The sequence below is a fragment of the Quercus robur genome, chromosome 4, assembly GCF_932294415.1.
Source record: "Quercus robur chromosome 4, dhQueRobu3.1, whole genome shotgun sequence".
Taxonomy (NCBI): Eukaryota; Viridiplantae; Streptophyta; class Magnoliopsida; order Fagales; family Fagaceae; genus Quercus; species Quercus robur.
The window spans coordinates 16,142,294-16,160,742 of record NC_065537.1 but is presented as its reverse complement, the minus strand read 5'-3'; positions in this window follow the sequence as shown (position 1 = coordinate 16,160,742).

Sequence of the window (18,449 nt, the reverse complement as noted above, 5' to 3'; positions counted from 1 at the left end):
TTTAAAATTTTAATTTAAACTGAAAATACAAATTTGGCCTTAAGCATCTTCCCCAAGTCTTATATTAATTTCTCTTCTCCTCTTAAAATAAAAATAAAAAATAAAAAATCTCTTCTTCTCTCTTTGAGCTATTCCATGGTCCCCATCAAATCTCTCTAAACCTCTATCTCTACCTCTCGATCTCACTCTCTCGACAAGGGAGATGACAACCTGGAGCTTCTCCACGACAACCAACACCTTAGATGGTGGCTTGGTCTAACTCGAGTTCTTAAGCTCAACCATGGAGCTTGGTCAATCGAGTTCTCAAGCTTGACCATGGAGCTTTTATGGATCAGTGAAGGCGACATGATTGGTTTGGGTGGTCGGTCGGTTTGGATTTATAGGTTATGTATCGATTGTTGGTGGGTGTTGTATGTTGTTGTGAAACCCCAGATCAATGGTGGTTTTGGATCGGTTTGGATTTGCAAGTTGCAATCAGTTGTTGGAGGGTGTTGTGAACACACAAATCAACGACTTGGCGTGATTTAGGAACAGAGGCTTGGGTGATTCAAGATGGGTCAATTGGGTTTTTTGCTAGTGTGGGTCATGGTGGTCAGTTGGATTTGTTGTTGATGTAGGTCACAGTGGTCGGTTGGGTTTTTTTCGCACTTTTGATTGTTGTAGGGGTTTGATCTGTCACGATGGTTGATGATGGTCTGATCTGCCAATTGTTGGTTGGGTTTATTCTTTGAGATTTATGGGATTTTTGAGTTCTTGGGTTTTTTGGACCAAAATTGGAAATTAGCACTGTTTATCAAACAATATAATTAGTAGGCACTATTTTCAAACTATATAATTAGTAGGCACTATTTTCAAACTATATATATTACTAAAATCTCAAGTTTAAAAGACTCGATTTAGGGCTATAAATCAAGTCTCAAAAACTCGGTTTCTATGGTCTGATCACGTCTAATGTGGCGTTTTTTCCACGTGACGTCCACTTGGAAATTGAGTCTCTAAGACTCGATTTATGACCGAAACAAGGTAGAATAGTATATTTAAATAAAACAAATACAAAAGGTGTAAAGAAGGGTTATAAGCCATGCAGGCCTACCCAATAGCCTGGGCACAAGAACAAGGATAGACTACCCACTGCCAAAAGCAAAAAAATATGTATAAAATACAAAACAAAAGTTGGGTAGTCACAGAAAAATGTATAAAATACAACTAAAAGTTGAGTAGTCACAATCATGTCATAATTAATTTAATAATTATTTAAATATAATAAATTAGTAAAAATTGAAAATTTAACTAAAATAGTTCAAATAAATATAGAAATTGAACTGGTTTAAGAAAACTTAAGAAAGGTAAAAAAAAAAAAAAAGTGTGAAAAGTTGGAGTGACGGGAGAAACGAAGGAAACTTAGATGAAAGAAGAAAAAGATAGGAAGAAGACTAGAAGTAAAAATGGATGACTTATTGTAGAGATTGTTTTAAAAGGTGTGGTACAAGAGTAAACTTTGGGAAATGGAAGCCTTGGGGAAATAAAAATAAAAAAGGGTGAAGTCGATGTCATGATGAGACCAAACGTGATGCTGTCAGGTGAATGAAGGGAATAAAAAGAAAAAGGTTTTAAATTTGTTTGGGTTAGAAATTAAGATATTTTTAGACAATATTTTTATAATATTTTTAAAATAAATTCTTATATCGAATTAATATTTAAAAAAACGTTAATTCTATAATAAATTCACCATAAATCTTAAGTTGAAAATGTTCATTTGCAAAATAAATTTCTATATTTATTTGAACTAGTTTAGTTAAATTTCCAATTTTTACTAATTTATTATATTTATTTATATTTTAAATAATTATTAAATTAATTATGATATGATTGTGACTACTCAACTTTTAGTTGTATTTATACATTTTTTTGTGACTACCCAACTTTTGTTTTGTATTTTATACTTTCTTTTTTTTTTTTGCTTTTGGCAATGGGTAGTTTGTCCTTGTCCTTGTGCCCATGCTATTGGGTAGGTCTGCATGGCTCAGGACCCTTCCTTACACCTTTCGTATGTTTTATTTAAATATAATATTCTACCTTGTTTCGGTCAAAAAAAAAAAAAAAGAGGTCCACTTATAAATCGAGTCTTAGAGACTCGATTTCCAAATGGATGCCACATGGAAAAAACGTTACATCAGACGTGATCAAACCATGAAAACTGAGTTTTTGAGACTCGATTTATAGCTCTAAATCGAGTCTTTCAAACTCGAGATGTTAGTAATATATATGGTTGGAAAACAATGTCTACTAACTATATTGTTTGGAAAACAATGTTAATTTCCAATTCTTGCTCGGTTTTTTGTGTTTTTGGGTTCTTGGTTTGTTCTTTAAGATTTATGAGCTTTTTTTAGATTTATATGTTTTTGTAGGTTGGTTGCTAAGTGTAAGGATAAAGTTTGGAGCCCAGACCCGAACTGCACGGAATCCTAGTCCAAAAAGCCCAATACAATGAATTTTGTAGAGTATGGGTCAAAGAACTTGGTTTAGATGAGTTGAACAATGGCTTGCATGGAAGTGAGGAACAAACAGACAAGAATAAAGCTATTATGGTCCAAGGACCTCTGTCCGAGGAGACTTGAGATTTTATTTATGAGTACAGATCACCACATTAGGGTTCTTTTGCATGCTACAGTATTATCCTCTTTCTTTTTCCGCCACTACTTCATGAGGGCTTCTTTACATTATATAGGCTCTTTCTGATCATTTGGGTCTTATACTTGTTGATCATCTAGACCTCCACTTGAGCACCCATCCCATCAGACACTCCTTTCAGTCCTTTGTGAGTTGCGGCAGCCAAGGCAACATTGTTCAGGGGTCTTCTCCACATTAATGTGGCCAGAAAAACAGCTGCAATGCATTTAATGTGGTGCTGGCAACCTTTCCTTAGATATTTTGAGTTTTCTTCTCTTTCACGTGTTTAGGGAGCAACCTTTCCCCTCCCTTCCTGCTATATAAAGCCTTGAAGAAACTCTTTTCCCTTTCTTTTTTACGAACATCCAAGAACTTTAGAGAACTTCAGCGTCCAGTCTTCCTAAAACGCACCAGACCTTTGAGTTCCCATAGTCATTCCTATAAGAAGTTTTTCCTTGAGAGGATCTCTGAAGGCTTCAGAGATTATTGTACGAATACCCGTAAGTTCTCATTCTTTTACATTTCCCCATTTTCATCTCGACATTCCTCCTCGGCCCTTCAATTCATCTAGATGGGTAAATTCCAGCGTTTAGTAGATACACCAGCTGCCATGGAGGCTTTTAGAGCTAGGTACCGCATCCCGCAGGGGGTGGTTTTGACGTATTGTCCCAAGGACCGAGTACTGACCGATAGAGATGTGGGTGAAGTTGTCATTCCCATGATTGCTTTCATAGAGGGAGAAATGACGCTTCCCATGCGTAGGATCACCTGAGATTATTTGCTTAACCATAGATTGACACCTCACCAGTGCACCCCTAACCTATTTAGGGTCTTGGGCAGCATAGATGCCCCGAACGAGCAAATGGGCTTAGGTCTCACATGGCACGACATGGTTCACATGTACTAGTGTCACCATCTTGCCAAGGCGGGATACTATCTTAAATCTCGGTCCGAGGTCGTTAGGCTAATCTCTTGTCTTCCTAAGTCCAATAAGGGTATGAAGGATGACTACTTGATTGCCTCGGGGGAATGGAGCGACGGTCTTCATTGTCCAACTTGGGCAGGAGATCCAGGTGCGGTACCTCTAGGATCAATCCCTTGAGAATGGGATTTAACCCTTTAGTTTTATTCCTTTCGCTTGGAAATTCAAACTTTTCTTTTCTTTTCTTTTTTTCTCTTTTTTTTTTAATTTAGAAAATGTCCTTTTAACAATCTGACTTCAATTTCATTCTCGACTGTTTTGCAGATAGAACCCACATTGCTCCTTGGCTAAGCCATACAAACGTTCAAGCCCTCAACTATCTCCTGAGGTCGGAGATCTTTGTTCACGAGGACAGATAATTGCGTGCCGCCCACTTGATCTTGGGTTACGAGCCCTTATCCCGCGCTTTTTTGGACGTCGGCCAATCAATAAGAGCGGGTAGTACAAGATTATTCTGGATTGACGTGTCAAAGCCAGGATTCTTGGCTCGAAGGGACCTTCCACCGGTTACCCTACCCATTCCTCAGAATCCTCAACCAGCTGTACAACTACCTCTACAAGACAATCCCGAAGCTGCAGCACTTGTTGAAGAGGAGACCAAATCATCTCGTCTTTCATTAGAGGAGGAGATAGACGAGTTCTATTTTGAGGAGGATAACCCAAAAGCTCCCCTAATTGAACTCTCGGACGCCGAGGGTGAGCCTGATAGAAACTTGGCAATTTGTGTTCCTCCTTTTATTATTTCCTACCCGGACGATTCCTCTGACGAAGAGGCAGACAACATAGCCTCAAACAAAGGCAATAAGAGTTTACGAGAGCTCATGGCTGTTCGGGGTAAGGGGCAAACCTCGAAGGCACCCAATAAGTCCCAGACTCCCTCCAACCTTCCTCATGCTCCTCCATAAGTCCCCGCCGACCTCAGCCTGAAAGTCAACCCTGACCTGAAGAAGAAAAGGCTGGTCGAGTCCCTTGAGGAAGGCGAGGTGGGTCCTTGCCAGGGCGCAAAACAACAAAAAGTGACCCAAGAGCCTCAGGACAAAAGGGCTTCATCGGTGGAGAGCCGAGATAAGCTGGAAAGGGCTGGAGTGTACATCCCTCCGCGTACTTGGAGCCCTCAGCTCGAGGTGGACGGAGCAGCAATTGCTTATAATGCCTCAGTCCGAGAGTACTAGAGGGGCCGAGTAGGGTACATCGCTGAAGCCTTGGAGCAGCCCATGCTCCTTCCTAGGAAATGGAAGCTTACAGGCGCTTTTTGCAGAATAAACTCTTCCTGTCTCTAAAGAAGGATCTTGCGATGGTAAGGCAACTTATCCTTTTACAGGCATAATTATTGAGCCATACTATATTCTAACTCATGTCATTTTGTGATTTTTGGGCAGATTACTCAGCAGGTCTTTGTGGCCGAGGAGTGGTGTCGTGACGCCCGCTGCTGTACGTGACTGAGACCAAACTTGCCACTAAAAAGCAGGTTGTTCTGTATCTTAAAACCGCATTGCAGAAAGCTAAGGAAGAGGTACAACTAGCCAAGGAAGCAGCCGAAGTCGAGAAGAAAGCTGTTTACCAGCTTGGAGTGAAGGAGACGGAAGCAAGGCTCACTGAGGAATTGTCAGAAGTATGCAGGGACTACTGCAGCATTACATGGGGTCAGGCTCTCAATGCTGCGGGTGTCCCTGCAGATTCCGCTTGGAGGCTACTCGAAAACGTCTTCTACCCTCCAGAGATCCGGGAGGTCCCTGCCGATGCCCCTGAAGCTTCTAAGCAACCTGCGGCTATCCTTGAGGCCATCCCCATAGCCGAAACTACTAAGGGCTCTAGCCAGGTCACCGTCCAAAATGAGGATGCTGAGGGGGAGAAGGGCAAAGGTAAGGGCAAAGGGAAGAAGCCCTCCTCCAAGTCTAAGGATCCCTCTAAGGAGACAGTTATTGAGGCCGAGGGTTATGGGGTTGACCCAAAAACCAAGGATGTTCCTCCTCCTTAGCCAGAGCAAAAAGAAGACCCCCCTGCTGAGGCTTAACACCTAGGGTTTTTCTCTTTTTTTTTTTTCTTTTTTTTGTATCATTTTGAAGAGAAGTTGTATTATATTTTTGTTTTCAAAGACTTCTCATCCAACAGTATTGTATTATTTCCGTTTATTAATATAAATGCTCTTTCTCTCATTCTTTATTTTTTTGTTTGATGTTGATGAGATTTTATTGTATTGTATTACAACAACATTTTACCGATATAATCAAGTGATAAGAGTAGGACTGTGCAATGAACTTTAGGTAGTAAAGGCTGCCGTGCAAGACTTTGATTTTGTTTAAAATTGGATAGATGCCCTAAGTTATTAATTTAACCTAAGCTTGTGGTCTGAGGAGCCATGCAAGACTTAGGTTCTGTTTAAAACTTGGATAGATGCCATAAGTTATTAATTTCCCCTAAGCCTGTGGTCCGAGGAGCCATGCAGGACTTAGGTTATGTTTAAATCTTGGATAGATGTCATAAGTTATTAATTTCCTCTAAACTTGTGGTCCGAGGAGCCATGCAGGACTTAGGTTCTGTTTAAAACTTGGATAGATGTCGTAAGTTATTAATTTTCCCTAAGCCTGTGGTTCGAGGAACCATGCAGGACTTAGATTCTATTTAAAACTTGGATAGATGCCGTAAGTTATTAATTTCCCCTTAAGCCTGTGGTCTGAGGAGCCATGCAGGACTTAGGTTCTGTTTAAAACTTGGATAGATTCCGTAAGTTATTAATTTCCCCTAAGCCTATGTTCCGAGGAGCCATGCAGGACTTAGGTTCTGTTTAAAACTTAGATAGTAATGAGCCGGAAGACGTGCAGTTATCATGAAATATAGTGTAGGCAAAACCACTTTTATTAATAATAATACATTCTTAGGTTATTTACATTCCATGGGCGGGGTACAACTCTCTCATCTAAGTCTTCCAAATAATATACACCTATTCCTGCCACTGAAGTGATGCGGTACGGGCCTTCCCAGTTAGGTCCCAGCTTTCCCCATGATGGGTTCTTGGCGTTACCCAAAATTTTTCTCAGCACTAGGTTTCCTGGCCCTAGTGGCCGCAATCTTACATTGGCATCATACCCCTACTTGAGCTTCTGGTGGTAATAGGCCAGTTGGATCATTGCCTTTTTTCTTTTCTCCTCAATTAAGTCTAAACTTCTTTCTAGTAGTTCGTCGTTGTTGCTTGGGGTAAAGGTGCCTGCTTTCAATATTGGAAAGCTAGTTTCTAAGGGGAGTATAGCCTTAGCCTCGTAAGTCATAGAAAAAGGAGTCTCTCCCGTTGACCGTTGTGGCATAGTCCGATAGATCCATAGGATGTGTGGCAGTTCTTCCACCCATCTTCCTGTTGTATCATCCAATCTCTTCTTTATCCCATTAACTATGATCTTATTTACAGCCTCGGCTTGCCCGTTTCCTTGAGGATAGGCTGGAGTGGAATATCAGTTCGTAATTCCCAGGTTGCAGCAGTATTTCCTGAAAGTCTTACTATCAAATTGAAGGCCGTTATCCGAGATGAGGGTACGAGGAATTCCGAAGCGTGTAATGATATTTTTCCAGATGAATTTCTTTGCATCCACGTCCCTGATGTTGGCTAGAGGCTCAGCTTCGACCCATTTGGTGAAGTAATCTGTGCCGACCATCAAGTATCGCTTGTTTCCTGCTGCTTTCGGGAAATGGCCCACAATATCCAGACCCCATTGAGCGAACGACCAAGGACTGGAGAGGGGATTAAGGACCCCTCCTGGTTGGTGGATACTTAGGGCAAACCTTTGGCATTGGTCGCACTTCTTGACATATTCTTGGACCTCTTTCTTCATGCCCGGCCACCAGTACCCTTGAGTGAGGGCTCTGTGTGCCAGCGACCTTCCTCCTGTGTGGCTACCACAAATTCCCTTATGCAATTCTTTGAGTAACATCTCTGATGCTTCTGGGTGCACACATAATAGATATAGCCCTGAATAGTAGCACTTGTACAACTTGTGATCCCCTGACAGCCAGAACCAAGGAGTTTTTCTTCGTATTTTCTCGGCTTCCAATTTCTCTTCGGGCAATTTATCATCCTTGAGAAAGCTCACTAGGGGATCCATCCAGCTCGGACTTACTCTGACTTGATGGATTCGAACCATGTCCTTTTTTTATCGTTGAAAAATTCAAAGTCCGACTGCAAGCGCTTGACTTGTCCAAGGTATTCCTGCATTCTTATATCCCTAGCTTCCAACTCACCCTTCACCTAGCCTACAACCAGTCTGGAATCCGAGAACACTTCTAAGGCCTTCCCCCCCATTTTCTGCACCATGGCCATTCCCTGCAATAAAGCTTCATACTCGGCTTCATTGTTTGTAGTCGAGAACCCTAGTCTCAATGACTTTTTGATGGTAATCCTCTCGGGGGATATTAAAACCAACCCTACCCTGGATCCCTTTTGGTTTGCCGCGCCATCAACGTAGACTTTCCACCGTGAGACTCCTTGTGTAAAGATTGTGCAAACCAATTTTCCATCCATGTTTTCCTCCTTTGCTATAGCTTCTACTAGGGGTTTAGTAAATTCGGCTATTAAATCAACGAGAACTTGGCCCTTGACGGAGGTCCGAGGCATGTATTTAATATCGAAAGCCCCTAGGAGCGTGCTCCACATGGCAATTCTTCCTATGTAATCGGCGCTCCGGAGTACCGACCTGAGGGGAAGTTGAGTTAGGACAACGACTGTGTGTGCCTGGAAGTAGTGGGGGAGTTTCTGTGTAGCATGCATTACTGCAAGAATTGCCTTCTCCAATGGTAAGTAATGCACCTTGACTTCATGTAACGATTTACTCACATAGTAAACTGGTCGTTGTATGCCGTTGTCAACCCATATTAACACCAAGCTCACAGCGTGAGGGGCCACTGCTATGTAGGCGAATAGAACTTCGTCGGCCTCAGGGCTAGACATGATGGGCGGCCGCGATAGGTACTCTTTAAGTTACTGGAAGGCTAAGGCACAGTCCTCGGACCACTCAAATCCTTTCCACTTGTTCGTTAGGAGGTAGAAAGGATGGCATCAGTTTGCAGATCGGGAGATAAACCGATTAAATGTCGCGATCATTCTAGTGAGTTTCTGGACTTCTTTTGGGTTCCGAGGAGCTTGTAAGTTATGAATTGCTTTGATTTGATCTGGGCTCACCTCTATTCCCCTGTGAGTTACCATATAGCCCAAAAATTTGTCGGACCCGACACCGAATAAGCACTTAGAGGCATTGAGACGCAGTTTCTGTTTTCTTAAGATGCCAAAGATGACTTCGAGATCTCTCACATGCTCGAATACCACTTTACTCTTTACTACCATATCGTCTATGTAGACTTTAATACTCTTGCCTAATTGTGGTTCAAACATTCTGGTCATCATCCTTTGGTAGGTAGACCCTGCATTCTTTAAACCGAAAGGCATTACTTTGTAGTGGTAGTTTCCGACAGGAGTTATGAATGCTGTTTTTTCTTGATCTCTCGGGGCCAGTGGTATTTGATGATAACCCTAGAAGGCATCTAAGAAGCTCATTCGAGGGTGGCCTACAGTTGTGTCTACCAACCGGTCTATTCGAGGCATTGAAAACGGGTCTTTTGGGCACGCCTTGTTCAAGTCTGTGAAATCCACGCAGACTCGCCACTTCCCAGTCTTCTTTTTTACCACCACTATATTCGCCAACCACTCAGGGTAAAAGATTTCTTTGATAGCACCTGCCTTTTTCAGCTTTGTCATTTCGTCCTTAACAACGTTGGCATGTTCTTTTGACGGGTGTCGGGGTGGTTGCTTTTTGGGAATAGAGGATGGGTTAACGTTTAGGTAGTGGCAAATGAGATTCGGATCAACCTCTGGGGCATCGTAGGCGTCCTATGCAAATACGTCAACATTTTCTCTCAGAAACCCAATCAACTCCTCTCTCTCTTGGAGGGGTAGTTCCGAGCTGACTTGAAAGAATCTCTCTAGGTCGTTGTCAACAGTAACCCTTTCTAGACTTTCGCATTTTATCTCCTCGGTTGGCTTATCGACGGGTATTGTCGAGGTGGCTGATTGCTATAAGTCCTTTCTTACAGAAGCCGAGGGTTTTACATTGGATTGGCGTGAGATGGCAGCCACCATGCATTGTCTAGCCATGGCTTGATTTCCTACAATCTCCTCTACTTATCCCTCTGACAGGTATTTCACCTTTTGGTGAAGTGTAGAAGAAACGGCTCCTAGGGCGTGGAGCCAAGGTTTGGCCACTATGGCTGTGTACGGTAAGTAGGCATCAACCACGATGAAATCCACCTCCACCACGTCTGAACCAGTCTGTATGGGCAGTCTGATTTGTCCTTTTGGTGTAACAGCCTTCCCTTCGAAACTTACCAAAGGGGAGTTATATGCTGTTAGGTCCTCAGGCTTTAGGTTTAGCCCCTTGTACAGATCAGGGTACATTACTTCCACAGCACTGCCCTGGTCTACCAGTACTCTCTTCACGTCAAAGCCTCCAATCCTAAGTGTAACTACTAAAGCATCATCATGGGGTTGGACGGTTCCAATCTTATCCACATCCGAGAATCCCAGCACAGGTGTAGCTCCCTTCTTAGAGCTTTTGGACTCCCTATCATTGTCCTCGGCGGATAGTCAAGCCACAGACATTACCCTGAAGGGAAAAGAGCCGGTTCTTCCCGAAGCGGCAAGGATAACATTTATCGTACCCATGGGAGGTCTTAGAGATATGTCTCTACGGGGTTCTTGGTTTGCCTAACCCGGATGACTGCTGGAAGGATGTAACAGGTGCTGCAATTTTCCTTCTCGGACCAACTGATCCAGGTGGTTCCATAGGTTCCTACAGTCTTCGGTGGTATGTCCGTGGTCTTGGTGGTACTGACAATATAGACTCTGATTGCGCTTTGAGGAGTCTCCGGCCAGGCCATTTGAAGAATGGCTCATTCTTGACCTTCTCCAAAACCTGTTGTATCGGTTCTCTGAATACGGCGTTAACCGCTTGCGTGTTAGTTGATCCAGATTGCCTCGCAAAATCTCTTCTCGGATGGTTATTGTTGTATCGTTCCGACCTGAAATCATTCCTCTTGTGAGGGATGATCTTCTCATTTCCTTTCCCTTGTAGTTGGTCCTCTTCCACCTTTTTGTATTTGTCAATCCGGTCCATAAGTTGATGAACGCTGGTAACAGGTTTACCAGTTAGGGATTTCCTTAAACAATGCTCGGTAGGGAGACCGCTTTTAAACGTACTGATGGCGACGTCGTCGTAGTTACCATCCATCTCGTTGTACATTTCCTAATATCTGTCTGAGTACGCTTTTAAAGTTTCCTTTTCGTGCATGGACAATGACAACAATGAACTCAGAGGCCGAGGAACCCTACTGTTCGTAATGAAACGAGAGCCAAAAGCTTGGGTGAGTTGCTTGTAGGAATCTATGGAGTTCGTTTTCAAGCTGTTGAACCACCTCATCGCCACGGGTCCTAGACTGGCCGGGAAAACTTTGCACATCAAAGCCTCGTTTTGAGAATGGATGACCATTCTTTGGTTAAACTGGCTCACATGCTCCACAGGGTTTGTTCGGCCATTATAAATGGTGAACGTAGGTTGGTGGAAATGCCGGGGTAGTCTAGCCCCTTCTATCTTGTACGTGAAGGGTGACTTAGAGATCTGATCCAGAGTTTTATTCATGGCATCATTACCCAAGCCCTTACCAGATGGGCTCTTATGTCTCCATTCATGACGCAGCTTTGTTTCATAAGAGAAGGTTTCGCTTGGGGGAGTTCTTGATCTCCGCCTGTAACTGACGTCCTCCTTCTCATTAAAGGATATGTCAGAACTAGTAGGGGACCGCCTTTGTTGTGCATGGCGCAATCTCCTTTTCAAGTCATTGATCTCTCGCTGCATGGCCTGATAATTGTTTTGTCTTTGGGATATGCGACTACTTACTTGGGAATGGCTTTGGCTCATCTGGGTAGTATGTACACTCCCCTCTCGATTCCTTTCATTGCCCTGATTTTGCTCAAGGTTAGGAGGATTACTTTGCCGCTGAGGCCCAATGGGTTCTGTCCGCTGGGGATCGGTTTGGCATGGGTTTTCTTGGTGTGGACTTAACCCTACCATGTTTAACCGTCGCACTCACTAACACCCAAGTTCTCCCTACAGACGTCTCCAATTGTAAGGATAAAGTTTGGAGCCCAGGCCCGAACTGCACGGAATCCTGGTCCAAAAAGCCCAATACAATGAATTTTGTAGAGTATGGGTCAAAGAACTTAGTTTAGATGAGTTAAGCAATGGCTTGCATGGAAGTGAGGAACAAACAGACAAGAATAAAGCTATTATGGTCCAAGGACCTCTATCCGAGGAGACTTGGGATTTTATTTATGAGTACAGATCACCACATTAGAGTTCTTTTGCATGCTACAGTATTATCCTCTTTCTTTTTCCGCCACTACTTCATGGGGGCTTCTTTACATTATATAGGCTCTTTTTGATCATCTGGGCCTTACACTTGTTGATCATCTGGACCTCCACTTGAGCACCCATCCTATCAGACACCCCTTTCAGTCCTTTGTGAGTTGCGGCAGCCAAGGCAACACTGTTCAGGGGTCTTCTTCACATTAATGCGGTTAGAAAAGCAGCTGCAATGCATTTAATGTGGTGCTGGCAGCCTTTCCTTAGATCTTTTGAGTTTTCTTCTCTTTCACGTGTTTAGGGAGCATACTTCAATCGCTTGAATATACACTTGGTCTGGGTTTGCCGTGTCCGAGGAGAAGTTCCTCCTCGGACTTTCTTCCATTTGTCTCCCAATGATGAGGCTTGTACAGTAGATCACCTAAGTCATGTTTCTCTCCTCGGACTTGTTAGTGTCCTTGGACAAGGCCCAAGGCCCAAGGCCCAATACATTATTTTGGGCCATAGTCCCCACACTAAGAAAATGCAAGTAAAAAAAAAATCAAATCATGATTTATTTTTTAATTTTCTGGGCAACCAAGTTCTTGGGAAAGAACATGAAGAACTTGAACAGCAATGAGGAAGAACACAAAAACATGAACAAGAACATGTTCTTGCAAAAAACTAATGACATGAAAAAAAAATTAATTAATTATTTTTAAATTATAAGTTCATTATTTTGTTTTTTGACGTGTCATATTTTGCTGACGTGGATGTGGGGCTGATGACATGTAGGATCAATTATTTATTTTTTTAATTGCAAAGCCTAATTGAACACTTCGTGTGCCACATAAGCAACTTCTGTTAGTGGGTTGATGGCAGGAACCAAAATGGATGTGATTTTTCATTTTTAGGAAGTGAGATAGATGCAAAATCAAATTAGGGACCATAATGTAAATAGGCCCAAAATGTAGGGACCAAAAGTGCATTTTCGCTATTTTAGTATTAACCAAATTGATCTAAACTAGGAAAAACCAAACAGATGAATTTTTGTAATATAAAATTCAGAACTAACGAGTAACTGCACTACAAATAATGATTCAAAACCAAAGAATATCTTAATATCACAAATAATCAATCACAATATGTTAATAAACCACAACAACTAATAAGTTTATATACCAAAGGTTTGAAGGGTATATTGGTAAAATGTCATTTAATTAAATGGGTCAAACAGGTCAAGTGTGTTCTATGGGTTGGACACGAACCCGATACATTTATTTAATGGGTCAATTGTGTTAATTCAAATATGATACGAACTCGTTAAGTCTTAACTCATAACTTGCTAATTTTGTGTCGTGTCATGTTTGGTTTATGTGTCATGTCGGGTTTATTGGTCGTGTCAAATTTTGCCACCCTATGCAGAGAGTTATTGTATCAAGAATTAATGAAGATCTCTGGTGAATTTTACTTTAAGGCCTTAGAGATTTTTTACCTTGGGGTCATTTTTATAATCTAGTGGTTCAATCTTATGGTACGATAAGCCATTTTTTAAAGGACTTTAGATTGAGTTATAGTATCAAGACTTAATGAAGATCCCTTGTGAATCTTATGGTTTGATAAGCCATTTTTAAAGGACTTTAGATATTCAATCTTTCCTGCATACATTTTTTTTTTTTTTTTACATAATATTATGTTTACAAGGAAAAAAAAAATCACAAAAAGATGAATTCATTTTTTTTTTTGGATGAAATGGATTCATTACTTTGGAGTTTGGGATAGTTTACTAATAATATCTCATGACGTGTAGGGAGTTTCATAGATGTGGGAGTGTCTTTCTTTCTATCGTTTCAAGATACCATGTGCTTAGTCGGTTTCACCTTACCACTCAGTGTGATCCTTTCAAGTTTGGTCATACTTTTCTTTTCTTAGAACCTTGGTGGCTTGGTTTATTTCTCAAAATGCTAGGTCTCCAACTTTGAATCTCCTTTACTAAAGTTGTGACTTGTGCGTTATAGTATTTGAATAATTTATCTAAAACCATTTAAAAACGTAAATCCTAAATTTCATGTTTATAGCCTTTGCAAGCAATTTCATTATGGTCACTGATAGGGATAAATCCCAAAGCAGATGGATTCAATTAACGGAGGCGATCATAAGTAACGGAGTCGCCAAAAGAGATGGCCTAGTTATTCTACTAACCAAAGAACTAGTAGACGGGTTCATCACCTGGACAAAGAGGCAGGGCGACAGATGGACTCCTTAAAGTAGATGGATCCAAGGGAGACGGTTTGTTGAAACCACGTGGCACTTACGTGGCATGAGTGGTCTCCAAGAATCCTAGTATGGAAATACCTTGCATTCTACGCCCAACCATAATCAGAGGAATCTCTACAAGGAAAGGATCTCATAAAATACGAGTATTAATAAGAATCTTCTCTACAAGGAAATACCTTCTCCACCAAGAAGTGGAGGTCAGCTCTATACTACTATAAAAATCCTAAAGACCTCATAAATCGAGGTATGCATGATTCCCTAGCTCTGGCACTCTAGAGTTGTAGAAATTTTCTTTTTAACTTAACTTTGGGAGGGTATTTGGCCGGTGCCACATCGGTACTCTTTGTAAGGTCTTTTCTGTGTTTTTGTTTCGCAAGTCCCATCAAGAGCACGTGAGGACCGTTTGACTTACTGAAGATTTTTTGCATTATCAGTCACAATATTTTGTGTTAACCCTTCCTTTACCTCTTCCATCTAGACGTATAGTTACTAACTATTCTTTCAATTACCATTGTTTAAAATGGAAATTTGATGGATTACATACCATTAAAATAAGTTCATCTAATGAGTTTGCATTAATTCACGAGTAAAATATAATGTCATAATAAGATATTTGAGAAGGTTTGGATACCTTTCTTTGTAAAAAAAAAAACTCTACATTAGAATTTTTTTTTTTTTTTTTTTTTTTTTTTTTTTTTTTGCATCAAACCCATTTCTTTCCAAATCATTATAGCAGTGGTGGAGCTAGAATTTTTTTTGGGGGGGGGGGGGGGGGGGGAGGGAAGCTATAAATAAATAAATATATATATATATATATATGTATAATATTTATTTATTACTTATACATGGAATGTTTGTAATTTTGATTTAACATATGATATTTTATTATATAAACAAAAATTACATCAAATAAGTGTTTACATTTGAAAGTTCAAATAGTGTAAAAACACCCTTGAACGTTGTTGAGGTCCGAAAAAGAAAGGGCCATAATAAAATAAGCCCAAAACAGAAGAACAAGTCAAGCCCAAAAGAAAAAATTCAGGCTAAGCCCAAAGCAATAGATACGGATGACTCATGGGGGAATAAAAGGAAGGCCCAGAGGATCCTGGAGCCCAGAAAAGAAAGAAGCGTCCAAAAAAAAAAAAAAAACACGGCAGAGTGTAAAGAAGCAAGGATCCTCAATAAGCGCAGATCCCTTCAAGCACAAATAAAAAGAAAGACTGGGACAAATCGATAGAAAGAAGACAGAAGAAGAAAAACAAGAAATAAAAGACGCGAGCGACCTCTCAATGGCACAGACAGAAAAGGACCTCGGGGAACCAGGATAGGGAAGAAGAATGGTAACAAATGACTTTCAAAAATGGCAGAATAGGATTCCGCCCAAAAAGGAAAGAAAGGGAAAAGAGGAAGACGCTAGAAATGGGGATGCCGAGAAGGGCATACCTCAGCACGTCCCAAAGAGGATGGCCAACCAAAAGCTTTCGAAGGAATCAGAACCAAGAGAAGGAAAGAATGAGAGAAAACGGAAAAAGGACTTACCGAGGCGATGGAGACAGAGCATGCTCTGTTTGCAAAAGAACAAAACAGGGGAACCAACGGTTCCCCGGGACGCCCAGAAAACTCCACTATAAAAGGAGGGGATAGGTTGTGAAGAAGGCAGCGAGAAAAAAGAAAGAAACACAAGAAAGAAGAAATTCTCCATGAAAAACTATCAGAAAAATCTGTGCAGAAAGAAAATACTAAGGGAAAACAAATACTGCTTCCCGATATCCTGTAAAGGCCACTATGGCACATACTCGGATCCAACGAGAATCAAACTTCGCAAGTTTTGAAGGCTGAAATAGCCATTCAAGGCTGCAATTTTTGAGCTTGATTGGACCTTGTATCACGTCCTAGTGAGCTTTCTGTAATCAAACAGATAATGTCTTAATGAAATACCGTTTCATAACTCCCAGGATCCCCACAGCACTCTTTTTTATCGTCTTGCTAATCCTGTCTTTCTTTCTTTTTGAACTTACGTTGTTAATTTTTGGCACTTTTCGATATCCTTGTTTGTCATTTTTTTCTGTATGTTGTCAGGAGTATTCTCTGTATTCACTTGATTCTTAAACAGCTTGTTAGCTGCGGTGAGTCAAGGCCCGGTCCACCAAATCCTTTCCTTTTCACTCAGGCTCGGGATCCTTGGGCCTGAGTATCCCGAAAAAGACACTCTCACAAACGTTTAGACCCCCAATTTACAAATTAACCAATTCAAGCTTTATGTCAAATTATTAGTGTGCGGAAAATGAACAAAAGCTATAATATAGAATTGGAAAAACTATCTAAGCCAAATTAAAATCACAACCCACAGTAGATAATAAAAGGCAAAGATAAAAGGGAAGGAAGATGCAAATACTAAGACAACACGCGATATGTTATCGAAGAGGAAACCGAAACTCTCGGCGTAAAACCTTTCTGTCGCCCTCCAAGCGGTAAACAATCCACTAGAAAATGTAGTTAGGATACATGGACAGCAATAGACCCTCCAAGCCTAATCTACCCAGTGCACCTAAGCCCTCCAAGTTTCTTGCTCCAACGAGGTTGCGCCGAACCTTTTTCTTTTCTAGCTTCCCGGATTCCGCTATTAGACCATAGCATCAACCAATGTAGATTGGTTCCTTCCTAACTGCTTCCCAGAACACCAAATAGCCCTCTCACAGTAATGAATATGGTGAGAACAAGGTTTTGGTAAAAAGCCTCTCAAGGGTTTGACAATGGAGAGGAAGAGAGTTGAGGAATTTGAAGAGACTCTAATGTATAGATTGTAGGTGAATCAATCTGGTTTTACTCTAGGGTTTCCCTCTCAAAATTCTCTCTGGAACCTCTCTTTCATTTGTGGGTATAAGGGGTATTTATACTAAGGTGAGAGGAGAATGTGAAACGTCAGGTTTTTCAAAACAGAGGTGGCTCGCGGCTTGGCCTCGCGACTTTACTGAGTCACGAGATCTAGTTGCGAGATAACCATATGGCTAGTTGTCCTGTTTTGTCCTGTAGTGCTCCAGCTAGCATGACTGTTCACCTTCTAGCATGCTTGGCACATGTGCTGCATCTGGCGGCTTGCAGTTGCGAGTCACCCGCGAGATCAAGCCGCGAGTCTCTGTTTTCTTGCACACTCTTGAGCAATCAACACTCTATCTCACTCTCTACCCTTACAACAAACCCACCTAAATACAGGGTTACTAAATGCTGAAATACAAGCAAATTTGGCACGGAATAAAGCCAATACGATGGTTGATTAAATTCAACCTTACAACATCTTTGCAGAAAAAACGTAAGTCATGACATTTCTAAAAAAATACAAATCAATTTAATAAAAATAAAATATAATTAAATTATATATGGTATACGTTAAATACACTTTTATATAATGAGTTATGTATGATATATGAGCATTTAGAGGGAATAAAAAAGAAAAAGAAAAAAAACAGTAGTCAACTATATAAATATTTTACATGTTTTTAGTAAAAATTTAGGGGGGCCAATATTGAAATTTATGTCCAAAATTATTTTTTTTTAACAAAAAATACAAGAGGGAAGGAGGATTTTTGAAAAGTCAAAGGGGCCATGGCCCCTCTTAGCCCCCCCCCCCCCCTTCCTCCATCCTTGCTATGGTAAATAAAAAAAATCTCAACCATGCCTCATACCCAAATCAAACAATTAATGTGCGTTTGGATACTGCTTATTTTGCTGAAAACTGAAAACAATAAAAAAAAAATATTTTGGTTACAATTCATTAATGAATTTACTGTTCATTGGCCTGATTGCACTGTTCATGGGACAGGCGTTGGACTTAAAAAAAAAAAAAAAAAAAAAGGACGCAACTACTCTAAACACAGACGCGAACGCTCACTACCCAAACGAAGCTTTAGAATACAACATCAACAAACCAAACCAAACCAAAACAAAAGAAACATAGATCAACCCAACCACAAATCAAACAAACCCAAAAAAAAAAAAAAAAAAACCACACGAACCCTCAACGATGACCACAATGAGGACACAACACTGGTGTGACCTAACAACCCACGATGGTGAGACACGCCCAACCACCTCCTCCTCGCAGATCGTAACCCAGCTAGCTTGAATACTCCACCCCCACCATC